At 55.9% G+C, this 10,926-nt stretch overlaps 1 pseudogene across 1 annotated transcript; it reads right to left on the bottom strand.

The window, feature by feature from the left end:
- Window positions 1-1,064: 1,064 nt before the first annotated feature.
- Window positions 1,065-4,203, bottom strand: LOC308618809 (transcriptional enhancer factor TEF-4-like; annotated as a pseudogene). The gene is made up of 2 exons: window positions 4,034-4,203; window positions 1,065-2,692 (listed from the first exon to the last, which is right to left on the bottom strand). The product of its transcript is annotated as a transcriptional enhancer factor TEF-4-like (transcript).
- Between the last annotated feature and the right edge of the window lie 6,723 nt (window positions 4,204-10,926).

The raw sequence follows: 10,926 nt of genomic DNA on the forward strand, positions 1-10,926 counted from the left end.
GCTCACTGCCTTCCCGGCAGGGCTCAATCTAGCAAGTGGTTGTAGCTTCTCGGGTTTACCTCCCTCCCGCCAATACCATGGTCTCTGATGGCGTCTGACTCACGGCAGCCGAGACCTCTGTGCAAAGTCGGGAATCAGGAGGGGAGGCAGGGGAGGCTGGGGAGGCCTGCCTTCCACCCTCCTCTCCAGGCGACTCCCCCCGAGGCAGGGCCACCAGGCAATATTCCAGGGAGACCCTTGGACGGAGGTGCTACTGGCCCAGCGTGAATGACCCCTAAGCACACGAGGCCCCCAGCCAGGTCTCCGGTGCCACTACAGACCCTGAGGCCCTGGAGCCTGGAGAAGGAGCCGCTGCTGGATCACAAAGGATTCAGCCCTGGAGTGGGAGGCTGAGGACTCCTTCAGCTGCAGAGACCCCGGGGGGCCCAAGTGGGGCCTGGAGAGAGCCAGTTCTCCCTGAGCCCAGATGAAAGGGCCTTCCCGGCCTCCAGTTCAGAGGTTCCCCAACAGCCTTCCATCCCGTGCCCAGCTGGCTGTGACCGTGTGTCTCTGGAAGTCTAACCTCACTCTCTCTTGCTGCAGCTAAAGTTCTCTCCAGAAGCCAAGATCACCAGGAGGGCCCTCAGTCCCGTGTCTCAAACCCAGTGTGCACATGGCTCATGGTCTAAATGCACGTGGGGCGTGCACACGGGGGCCAGTCTCCCAGCACACTCTGACCAGCAGGGACATGCGGGGACGGTGCTCGTGGTGAGGGGGTGGGGGTCCGAGGGGGGAGCAGCATACCCAAGGCACTGGCCTCTGGTCCAGACATGCTGCAAACATTAGCTTCCTTTGGTCTACACTCATCCTTCCAGGGTTCCCATCCTGCCCTCAGTTAGGTCAGGTGCTGAGCTGAGTGAGGGGCTGAGGAGAGAGAAGACCCAGGAGCTCGGAGAGCCCAGGGGGTACAGATTTGTGATGGTTCCCATCCCAGGGACAAGCGGAGCAGGCCCAGGGTCAGGGTCAGGGTCAAGGACGCCTCGGCCAAGAGAGGCACAGGGTGGACCACGGGAAGAAAACACTGACTCCCAGCCATGCTGTGCCCTTTCCACAGAGGAGAGACTGAGGCCCCCAGGCTGAGGTGGTGTGCGGGCTACCACGAGGGCAGGAAGGAGGGCTCGGCCTTAGCAAGATGCAAGTCGTGCCATGCAGCCTCGGGCCTCCTCCCCCGCGCCCTGCCCCAGGTCGAACCCCCTGCAGATGCTGGAGATGTAGCACCTGCTACAAAGCCCTGGAGCAGCCAAAGGCTTGGCCGCCCCTTAAGTGTCAGGCCCTGGAGCTCCACTGCGCTCCCTCCTTGGAGCTGCCAGGAAGACAGGAGCCCCCTTAGTGGGCTTGCAAGGCACTTTTTTTTTTTTTTTTTGGTAAAATAGCTTTATCCTCTGTCAAAACACAAACCAACACACTTTGTGGGGAGGGGAGGAGACGGAGGCAACACAGTCTAGCCCCACGGCTCATTTAGAGGAGGACATGAGATTTAAAAGCCTCACCCCACTGCTTGCCCAGCCGAGAAAAAGTCACGACCCTAACACCCACTTATAAATATCTCTTGTTATATTAAAAATATAGAGATATTTCCAGGGCCCACCTGGCTGTACTCCTGCACAGAAAGGGTTAACCTTCAAAATTCAATATCAGGGTCCCGGGATGGGGCTGGTAAGGAGAGGCAGATTGGGAAGAAGGGGGGTGCTGAAAAACAGAGAGGGACAAGGCAATGTGTAACTGGGGCCCCCCAAAACAGAGAAGGGGGAGGATGCCTGTCAGAGACAGAAACCCGTGCTGTCCCAGGGGCTGTCTCACTCCTGTCCCCAGTGTCAAATGCTCTGCAGTGATCTGTCCTTTCAGACACCCCTGTGAGGTCCCAATATCAGGATCCATCCTTTCCTCTCAGTCCCAGCCCGTTCAACCCACCACCGAGCTTTTAAGGTCCTAAGAGGGAGCAGCCCACCCCACCCCCCAAGTAAGAAGCGTGAGGAAAGCTGGAGGTCCTTCCTGGGAGGAGGGTGTTCTGGGGGTGAGCCACTTCTGGGGTCTCCCTTCAGTCCCTGACCAGGCGGTAAATGTGGTGCTGGGCCCTCCGCTCACTGGTGGAGACCTCGAAGACATAGGCAGAGCGGAGCAGCAGTTCCTGGGTGTCTCTGTCTGTCACCACCTGGAGGATGGTGAAGTTCTCCAGGACACTGGTCGTCATATAGCGCTCGGGCAGCTGCTGCAGTTTGTGTGGAAAATTCGCCAGGTACTCACACGTGGGTGAGCGCAGCAGGCGGTGCACGAAACTCCCGTCCTCCAGCTGGCACGCTCCGCCTTCTGCACCACCTGCTTGCCAAAGGAGCAGACCTTGGAGGAACAGGTGAGGGTCATGTGCTCCAGGCTCTCGTACTGGCTGCTCACTCCACGGAAGCCACCACTGCTACCGCCGGCCCCCACCTCCTCGTCACTCGGGCCCCAGTTCAGGTCCGCCCAGAACTTGACCAGGAAGAAGGCGTGGTGGGGGGCCATGATCATACAGCTCCGCAGACCACCCTTTTTCTCAGGGAATTTGTCATAGATCTGCCGGATGTCCACACTCTCGAGGGGGGCCGCTCCAGGGCTGGGGCAGTGCTGGCTGATGTGTACAAACAGGTGCCCCTGGTAAGGGTCAGCTCGGCTCAGCCTGCAACACCACCCCACTAGTATGCGGAGTCTGAGCCCCGAATTAAATTAGAGAGAAACTGCAGGAATTTAGGAGACTCAGTGAAGTCGCCTGAGGGAGCAGGGGTCAACCCAGCGGCCTGGAACCCAGGCTGGGCTCCCCCCGGGGCTGCCAGCTGCCACAGCCAGGATACCATTCTGTGCACAAGGAGGTGTCAGGAGCCACCAACCATCTCTATCCCCGTCCACTCCCAGTCTGTGGGCAGATGTTCCTCCAGCAGCGGAGGTCAGCTACCTTGAACCATGATGCATTCGGAGCTGTGCCTCCTGCACAGTACGTCAGCCCAAAGAGGTGCGTGAAACTGTGAGAGTTCTAGTTAAATCTACCACCCTCATAAGTAATGCCATGACTTTATAAAGGAATTAATGCAGGCCAGGCTGGAGCTGAGTCTGGGCTGGGATCAGGGCTCAGCCTGCAGAAGGAAGAGGGCTCAGTCTGGAACTAGCGTATGAAGCGAGGAGGGCTGAGCCTGAAGCCGGGATCAGGGCTGAGTCTGGGGGGAAGGACTGGGCTCAGCAAGGGGTCCCAGGCTGAGAGGCGGAATTTCTTCCCCAAACAGCCAAAGCCCAAGCCACCCACGTGATCCTCTTCTTGTGCTGCGAGCGGCAAGATATTTTCACCAGCTGCCCGATGCATCCCCCATAAAGCCATAAAGCAGAAACTGACTTTGAAATGGCCCTTTCTCTGCCTGTATCCTCGGGCATAAATTTAAATAAGATGGCAATCTAAATGCCTGCGACTCTTGAGTAGTCCTCGTGGGGCTGTCTCTCTGGGCTGCGTGGGGAGACAGAATGCCACCCTAAACCCATCCTCCTGTGCCACGCGGGTGAACGTCGGTCGGGTGGGGGGGTGGCGGGCAGCCCTTGGCAGATGGAGCAGACACGTGGGGCCAGTGCCTTCCCCTCTGCTGATGCCGGCTCCCAGGGGGACAGGAGAGACGCTGGGTCACCCGAGGGAGGGGCTGCACCTCCGTCCACCTGGGAAAATGCGGAAATACCCAGCATCTATCTTGCACACTCTTTGTAAGACTTAACAGACACTGAGCAGACTCCCTACCCAAAGTAAGTGTTCATAAATATCCTGCGTGTCTCCGCTGGGTTGAGAACCCACAGGGAGCGCCGACGGGGGACTCAGCTGATCTGACTTGTGCGAAGCACCCTTCTCAAGCCCAGGTGTGTGGAGGAACCAACCCCCAGAGTGCTGGCTCCACCCCAGGGTTCTGAGCCAGCAGGCCTGGGAGGGGCCTGAGAATGTGCATTTCTAACAGGTTTCCAGCTGGTGCTGCTGGCACGGGGACCACACTTGGAGACCTGCTGTGCTAGAGAAAGCGCGCCCGGTTGCGGTGGAGTCACGAGCAGCGGGCGGGCACGGGAGAGCAGGAAGATGGGGTGGAGGGCCTCGCTGTGGCCCAGGCTGGAGGGGACCAGAGGGCTCCGGCTGTCTGGGAGCAGGGAGAAAGGAGAGGCCGCCATGCCTTGGTCCGACCCGGCCCCCCAGCCCTGCCCCAGCCCTGTCCATGCAGAGCCCCCTCGGTCAGGGTACCCTGTGTGCACAGCACGGGGCAGGGCACCCAAATCATCTGCTGCCTGGCCTCAGGCTCCTGCCCACGTGCTCCTCCCTCACAGCAGCAGCCTAGACACACAGCTCCACGTACAGGTCGACAAACCAAAGCTCAGGAAGGTGAGGACCCACCATGTCCTCTGGGCCAGGGAGTGGCGGCTGCTCCCCAAATCCAAATCCTGGGCTTCCTTCCCAAGCCCCTCTCCAGCCTTTCTCCCTGCAAACTTGGAGACTGAGCTTCCAGCCAGGTCCCAGGTACGAGCCCTGGTGTTTGGGGGTACATGCCAAACCCACGGTGCCCTTAATCTGGTCCCGACAAGCCTGGACCCTCCCCTCAGCCTCCGTCCTCTGGACGGCCAGGCCACCCTGTTCCTGTCTCCCGGTGCAGCCCCAGAGGAGGAAAGCCATCAGGACATCATGCTGTCGGGAGCAACTCGGCTTTTATGGATGTGGCCTTTGCCAAGACCTGCAGCCTGGTGCAAACAGGCAGATGCAACTCACCAACAGGGAGGGAGGAAATTGGTTAGAGGGATGAGCTCCCGGGACCTGTAGAGGGAGGGAACGGGGGGTGATCTGGTGACATGGGTGGGAGGTGAGGGCCAGAGCCAGCTGTCAGGAGGGGCTACGGGCTGGCGTAAGGACAGGTGTGATCAGGGTACCTAAAATGCGAGCAAGGAGTAAGACGGCACAGAGCTTCCCGTGGAGCAGTGCGCAGACGTGAGCTCAGCGGTGTGTGCACTCAGCCATGTGCCCTCAGGTGTGTGCTCACAGCCATATGAGGAAAGGGCTCAGGGGCTTGCAGAAGGTTTTGCAAATAAGAGGGACTTACCGTTCCACAAGCAAACTCAGGGGTCAGAGTGTAGCTATGGGCAGGGCTCAGGGGCTCTATCTGGATCGGGCAGCAGTGATGAGCTGAGCGTCCTGTTGGTCTGGGCTCAGAGTCAAGGTCATCCCTCAGCCTGGGTGCAGAGTCCTCCATAGCTGGAGTCCAAGGTTGAGCATAGGTCAGGGCAGAGCCTATGCTGTGGACGGCTGGACACTAAGGAGGCAGGAGAACTTGGCAGGGAGTGCCCGTGCAGAGCGCAGCTGCAGGGTCTAAGCAGCTGGGCATAGAATAGATGGTGTTCACAGGCAGTGGGGTGCAGGGGGATACACCTCCTTTTCCTCAGCCACGCCACTTGTCCACAGTCTGGCTACAGCCACTCAGACCTCTCCCAGCCCGAGGTCAGCCCCTCTGAGGGGCTCGCCAGTGGGCCAGGCTTCTCTGACTCCATTTCCTGCTTCCACCAGACCCACCAGCCTCCACCAGGCCCACCGGCCTCCGCCGGCCCCCACCAGCCATCCATTAGCCAAGATGAGTCCCCATCTAGATCCATTCTACGTCACCACCGGCCCTGACCTGCTTCCTTCTCTCTGCCCTCTGACAAACCAAATGAGGGACACCGCCCCCAACCCTGCAACACACCACCCCTGAGACGGAGACAGAAGGTGGGGACTTTCGCTGGTGACGCAGGGTAATGACACGGGCAGGAGAGGGGGCGCTGGAAGCTGCACAGCAGGAGATGCAAACCTGACATCTGACTTCCTTTTCCAGAAACCTCTTGGTCTCCCTGGAGAAGAGCCTGATTCCGGGGTGGAGCAGGGCAAGCGCCTGGAGCATCCTGTGATGTCAGAAAGTGACGGGGGCGGGGCATGAGGGCAGGGCAGGGAGCCCAACGAAGAAGCTCCCCACTGCTGGAGCAGCCTGGGCAAGAAGATAAACACCGGGAGTGTTACATTCACCCCTAACAAAGCAAACGTCTGCCAGTCCATACCGGCATTAACAAATAACTGGATAAATAATTAAGTGGAAGAGAAGGGACGAATCTTCCCTAGAGAAGAATTCTCATTAACACATGTAGAAGGAATGAGGGGAATTGAATACCCCGTGAGCACACCGCTGCCGCAAGACCCACCAATGGCAGCTCAAAATCATGAACAAAAGTTTAAGGAAAAGGAATGAATTGTAAGGTCTCCAATTACTTCCCTCAAAGATATTTACTAGTTATGAAGAGAAAAATAGTAACTTTCCAGTGACTTTTAAAAATAGTAACTTTGGGGCTTCCCTGGTGGCGCAGTGGTTGAGAGTCCGCCTGCCGATGCAGGGGACACGGGTTCGTGCCCCGGTCCGGGAAGATCCCACATGCCGCGGAGCGGCTGGGCCCGTGAGCCATGGCCACTGAGCCTGCGCGTCCGGAGCCTGTGCTCTGCAACGGGAGAGACCACAACAGTGAGAGGCCCGCGTACTGCAAAAAAAAAAAAAAAAAAAAATAGTAACTTTGCAATAGAGAAACCCAACAAACACTGGTTTGATGGAGCGATCAAGGTTAACACCACCTGAGACCTACAGACATCAGGTCCTCCCCACGTGACAGCTGCAGAGGGCGCCTCCCTTCTCTCATATTCCTGCCCAAAATGCAGAGCCTCCATCTACTTGTGAAAAAAAAAAATAGTTGACAAACCCAAATTGGGGCACATTCTATAAAATAACCGACCAGCACTGTCCCAAAGGCAGAGACATGAACAGAAAGAGGGAACAGTGCAGGCAGAGGGCTCAGGAGGGCAGAAAACAAAATGCAAGGGGGCGTCTGGGGCAGGACCCACATCGGATCCTGAAACAGGGAAAGGACTTCAGTGGAAAACTGGGGAGCCCGCAGCGAGGTCTGTGGTTTAGGGAATAGTCTTACACGCACGGTAATATCTTCCCTTTGTTGACTGTATTACAATCAGGTAGGGACGTTAGGGAGGCTGGGAGGGGTCGTATACAGAAGATCTCTGTCCTAGTGTACAACTCTTCTTTTTATTTTGAAATGATTTCAAGTGAAGAAAACATCTCCTTGGCCACATCTGTGTGCTTGGACCCCAGCCTGGCCCGGAGCAGCTCAGTCTTCCGTCTGCTTCTCCCCTCCCCTCCCCAACCCCCCACGTCCCCCAGCCATCCCTGAGCAGAGCTCTCCCTCCACAAGCAGCTCATTCAGGCGTGTTCCCCAGTGAAAACAGTTTCCTCCCCGACAGGAGAGCTGGCACTAGCCAGCAAAGAAAACTTTCTTACCTGAGAATGGCCAAGCAGCCCTGAGGGGGAGCCCCACACCCACTGCCCCCAGTGAGACCAGTTCCTGCCTCCGTATGCCATGCCCTAGAAAGATGACACCTGCAGTGGGCAGGCCAGCCCTGGTAGGCATCGCTGTAGCACTGGGCCAACTCCTAGCCACTGACAAGTCTATTGGTGGCTGCCTTGGGGTCAGGCATCCATCCTGGTCCAGGATGACAGGTCACATGACACAGGCTATAGCAGCCTTTACATAAAAATCCTTTTTGAAAAAAAAATGCCCACCCAAACTATTCTACCGTCTCCCACCTCTCCTTCTACCTAAACCCATCTCAAATTGTCCATTTAGAAATTTCTTCTAAAGGATTCCCCAATGCTTCCCTGTCCCCCTTTGGGGAATCGCAGGATGGCCCCAACAGCCAGAGCCAGAAAAGAGAAAACCCAGCCACTACTCGTGGCCTCATGTCCCCATGCTCCACCCAGAAGGGCCCCCTTAGCCTCCGGGAACACAGAGAAACACCCCAGAACTGTAAGCCTCTTGTCCCAGCCCACGCCCCACCCCAGTCCTCCGAGAACTGCAGCGCCCAAGTCATTTCCATCCAATCAAGGAAGCAGCAGGAGGTATCTGTGAAACACGCTGTATGACTTCACAGTGGGAAATAGATTAATAAACCATTATGATAAGCAAGCTGATTATTAGCGTGAGAATGAGGCTCTGGAGCTAATTGAAGCCATCCAGCAAAATGTCAGCACCTTCTTGGGGTATGAAATATTCATCGCACCCAAGCCCCGGCTGGAGAGCAGAGGTTTGTATGTACCTTTCCTTGTATGGCCAATGTCAAACGTGGCTCCTTCCCCTGTGGCACGGTCAGGGCCATGGCTCAGAGCCACCTACTTACTGGGGCAGTGGACTTCTCCAGAGGTGCATGGGGTTTGGTTACAGATGTGGTCCTTTTCTTGATCCACTTTAAGAAAAGAGAGAAATTCTTGTAAGTGTAGAGAGCTTATGGGATCTCACCTGGGGGAGGCCATTTGTCCCTGGGAGGTGGGGTTCAGGGACGCCCCTTCTGTTGTGTTTCAGCTGTGTTCCCTGAGGGGCCTGCCGCATCTGTTCCACAGCCTGCAGCAGTGCCATTCTTGACCCTGGAGTAGCCCTCAGCCACTTCCCTCCCCTGACCTTTCCCTCCCCGTTGCTCGGCCAGCAGCCAAGAGCTCTGTCCTCCAGCCAGGGGTCTTCAGCCAGCTCCAGTCTCGATGGGCGTGCAGGATAGGATGTGCCACAAGGACAGGCCGGCCCCTGTGTGACGCCTTGTCTCCACTAAAGCCAAGAGCTCACTGGAGGCCAGGAGCCTGTCTTTCTCAGGGCAAGGATGGCTCCAGGCGGGATGGCTCTAGACGACGCCAGGTGAGATCAGAGTTCTGGGGCAGGAATACACTTTGCCATGTCCTTCCTCGGGGCCTTGCTTCCTGCCCACGCTAGGGAGGACGTGGGACTCGTGTAGCAGCGGATAGAGAGCCAACAATCAATGCTGAGGGTTTTATTATTACGAGTTTCTCCAGCAGAGCCCACGTGGAATGCCGACGCCAGGAGCTGCAAACCCCCAGGCAGAGCAAACGTGGCCAGAGGCGGTGCTGGTTGAGGCACACCAGAGCTTCCATCCCCAGAGGAAGGCTGCCGATGGCAACGCTTGACCCAAGGAGCGGGACCCAGGCGTCAGTCTAGGCAGTGGTGGGCGGGGCTGCCACTATGGGCCTAGGGGAGGCGGTTCCTACTCCCCCAAAACCTGCTAGGCAAGGATCAACCCAAAGGAGAGGGGGCAGTTTCTCAGTCCCCCACAATGTGGAAAATATTCATGGCCTCTTCCCTACAGTCATAGCAACCACACTGTTTACAAAGTAGGGCTTCCCTGGTGGCGCAGTGGTTAAGAATCCGCCTGCCAATGCAGGGGACACGGGTTCCAGCCCTGGTCCGGGAAGATCCCACATGCCGCAGAGCAAATAAGCCTGTGCGCCACAACTACTGAGCCTGCGCTCTAGAGCCTACGAGCGAAAACTACCGAGCCCGTGTGCCACAACTACTGAAGCCCGTGCGCCTAGAGCCCATGCTCCGCAACAAGAGAAGCCACCGCGATGAGAAGCCCGCGCACCACAGCAAAGAGTAGCCCCCGCTCGCCGCAACTAGAGAAAGCCCGCGCGCAGCAACGAGGACCCAACGCAGCCAAAAGTAAATAAATAAATAAACAAATAAATTTTAATAAATAAATAAAAAGTATCCAAACTTCTATTGTGTGTTGGATGTGAGATTGACATCAATTTTTCTAACACCAAAAAAAAAAAAAGCTGCTCTATGCCACTTTTTTAATTAAGGTAAATTAAAATTCCTCTGGTTTGAAGAGAGTTGAAAGACTTTTGTGACAGCCTGAAGATCGTTACTGCCCCCGTGGGGCTCCGGCTGACCCCAGCTGTGACAGTGTCTGCGATGGCCAAGACCCCAGGGCAGATGCCCCCCACCAGGCATGGGGACAAAGACGGAGTCCCAGAACCCGCCCTGAGACCTGGACACTCCCAACTCCTGCTGGGAGTCAGAATGGATGCTGCCTTTGGGGAGTGCCATGCCCGGTGCTTATGAAAAGCCAGATAATAGACATGCCACCTCAATAGACATGCCACCTCCAGTGGGTGTTACCAAGCAACACCAAAGAGTGGAGTTCCGATCCATCTTACAGTGTGGAGGACCTCAAGAACAGGGTGCTGGTGGAGGGAACCAGGCACTCTCCCCCATGTATTGTGATTCCACTTGTAGAAGAGGCAACTCCATCAAGACAGAAAGCGGATTAGTGGTAGCCGGGAGCTGGGGCAGGCAATGGAAGGGAGTGCTGGTGGGGACAGGGGCTCCTTAGGGGCAACGAAATGTTCTCCAATTGATCGTGGTGCTTGCACAACTCTGTGAATACACTAAAAATCACTGAAGTGTATGGCACATGAATTATAGCTCCATAAACCTGTTTTTTTTAATCACTATACAATAATAACGTATTTATTCTGAAAAGAGAAATGTATATACACATATACCCTCTTACCTAGCAATTCCACTTCTAGGAATTTTTCCTAAGGAAATAATTAAGGACGTGCACAGAAATGCTTTCATACTTTAAAAAAGATATTGAAGTGTCAAGTGAGAGGGCTTTGAATAAATTACGCTGCATGCATTCACTAGAACACTGCACAAATAGCAACTTAACACAATGTGGTAGAAACGCATCTATTGACAGAGATGTGTGTTCAGGATAAACCGTTGAGTGAAATTAACAGGTAACAAACAGCAAATGTGGATTCTGTATAATGATATGCCTCGCCTACATGAGAAAGCGGTCGCTGAATTATACACAGGGGCTACTTCCAGATAAGGGGTTTGGGAGGATTTTTTCCCCCTCCTTCTTTCAATTCTCAGGATCCTCTAGCTTTTCCATTTTGACCTGTGTTACTCGGGCAATAAGCTGGTACGGGTTCTTTTTTGGAGATGGCCAGAGGGAGGGTAAGTCAAGGC

Source organism: Mesoplodon bidens, assembly GCF_964165515.1.
Source record: "Mesoplodon bidens genome assembly, chromosome: 6".
In the NCBI taxonomy this organism is placed as follows: domain Eukaryota; kingdom Metazoa; phylum Chordata; class Mammalia; order Artiodactyla; family Ziphiidae; genus Mesoplodon; species Mesoplodon bidens.